The following is a 2,505-nucleotide window of genomic DNA, read 5'->3' on the forward strand; positions in this document are numbered from 1 at the left end:
TTCAATGTAAGTATGTGTTGAGATTCCTCTGTTATGTATCTGTAAAAAGGTAGGTTTGGGCAATATGACTATTTTTGTTGCCTTGCCAGATATTTGGTAGAATTTCCTTCTCATTCTGAAACTTCAAACTGACAGTAAATCACTTCTTCCTATGGGAGCTGTTTATATTTCATGCAGGGCATTCATAGTAAGTTTTCTTCACAACACATAATGCTTCATAAGAGGCTGACAGACCATCTAGGCTTGGGTGGGTGACCAACTTGCTCAAAATTTAAGGGACAATATTTCTTTACATTAGTGAACCCTTAATCGCCTCATGAAATTATTCCCAAAGAAAATTAGCATTAGGAAAATATTTTATGATTCGTCCCTTTTTTTTTTTTTTTTTTTTTCTCCCCAGATTTCTTTCAATATAGTTCAGCAGCTTGAGAAAGTAGAATAAATCACTAGGAAATGGTTACATTTTTAGGAACACAGCCAGAGTTTTGTGGATCACCATTGGTCCAGGATCACAATTTGTCTGGATAATGGGTTTGTTTGGAAATGCTGCCGCTGTCTGAAAGCTCTAATGTGGGATTCATAGAGAAAAGTTAGAGCCAACTTTATGAAAGCTGTTGAAAAACAGAGAAATTAGATATTTCTTTTCTGGAAGATAGAGTGATGGATTGGCCTCTAACTGGGAAATAAATAACTGAATAATTGCTTGGTGAAATATGTACATGGAAAGAATAAATCATTGCTGAAATCTGTCAGTGTGTAAGGATATCAAAAACCAGAGATTTGTCAAAATAATAATATTTCAAATAGCACCTAATGTCTTTTCTCACCTAGCCCAGGTTAAATTTTCATCTATTGCAGAAATGAATGTGCTGTAGTACAAAGCGCACAAATGTTTCACTTGAGAGTAGTGTAGTAAGAAAATAATGAGTTTGCTCTAAAAAGTGGTGAAAATCAGTGTTTACTTTTTTTTTTTTTAATGATGAACCTCTGAAAATAAATAAGAAAATTCCCATCAATTACAGTGCTAACAGAACTGGTCCTCCAATGAATAATTTGCCATTAGGATAATTATTGTATTGAAACTAGAACTTTATTTATCTGCTCAAAGTACTGTAACCCTGAAAAAAAAAAATAAAGGAAGCACATCATCAGAAATACATTTATGTATTTCTCATTTATGAACACTTTTTTTTTGTTGTTGTTGTGAGTTTTTTGAAGTTGCCCTAGAAAACTTCTATCAAATAAGAATACAATTTAGAAAGTAAACTGGGTGTAGGTGCAGACAGAAACCACCACCAAAGATAAGGTCTCTAAATGCTATTTTGAGACTCTCCACATAAGTTTGAGTAATTAAATCAAAGAGAACTGTAGAATCACTCTTCATGTTCATAAACTGTCATTCATCATATTCATTATGACTAATATTTTAGCAGTTGTAAATAGTGTTATTATTATTGTTATTATTTTCCCTGTCAAAAAGAAAGTATCTTATTTTCTGGCATGAAAAGGCATCTTCTTTTCTGGCATGGTAGTGTCATCCCATGTGTGATCTGAATTTTTTAGTGATTGACTTCTGAGACGATGCATTTGATAAGGGTAAGCAAGAAAGAGTAGAGTTCACTCTCTTTTCAGCATGTCTGCATCACAGCAAATACATTAAAAATAGTTGGGTTCCAAAAGGTGGATTTCAACCTCCAGACTCAAGCACTGAAGTCACCTTAGCTTTAAAAGTGGAGGACACCAGGAGCTCCCATAGAAATTGGACAGATTGTTCTCCTCATAGGTATGCTTATCATGGTGAATTCAAGTTTTCCCAACACTTAGCAGAACCAAATTTGTAGATCTATTTGATGTCTTGAGATCTGTCATACCTTATTTGTTTATCGATCTTGTCTTAGCACACTATGGCATGGCCACATGCAACTGTTCTGAAACCAGGATACTTTGGCTCTTGGTACAATCATCTGTATGCTACAATGTACAATCACTACATGAACAAATTCAGTATTTTTGTTGTTGCTGTCGTGTGCCAGTTCACAGGGTTAAAGGGTTGCATGAGAATTTCAGCTCCCTGGTTGTAAAAATAAAACCAAAGTAATCACTGTCTCTGACAGTTTCAGAGAAAACCTCAAAAGTATAAGCAAAACACAAAGCTCAAAAGGACAACATTACGCAAATACCATTTTTTGTGGGTTTTGCTTGGGGTCTGACTCATGGCTTTTGTGCCTCAGGGCTACTAACACTGACTGAATTCTTATTGGCATCTGCAGGACAAGGATGGTTTAACTGTGAGGAGCAGGGTTATGGCTATTCCTGCTGCTGTGTTTCCTCGTATCTACCTCAAAACCCCATGTGTCAGAATCTGCTTTTCATGAACCAGAGATGGTAAAACAGTTGTGAGGAAAACAAACTTTTCTCCTATGCAAGACAGGCATTGATTTTGCATGGCTCCAACAAACCCTAATCTAGTTTTGCTTCTCTTGCAGGTACCTTTAAGCAAGAGGG

This window comes from Anas acuta, chromosome 3 (genome assembly GCF_963932015.1).
Source record: "Anas acuta chromosome 3, bAnaAcu1.1, whole genome shotgun sequence".
Taxonomy (NCBI): domain Eukaryota; kingdom Metazoa; phylum Chordata; class Aves; order Anseriformes; family Anatidae; genus Anas; species Anas acuta.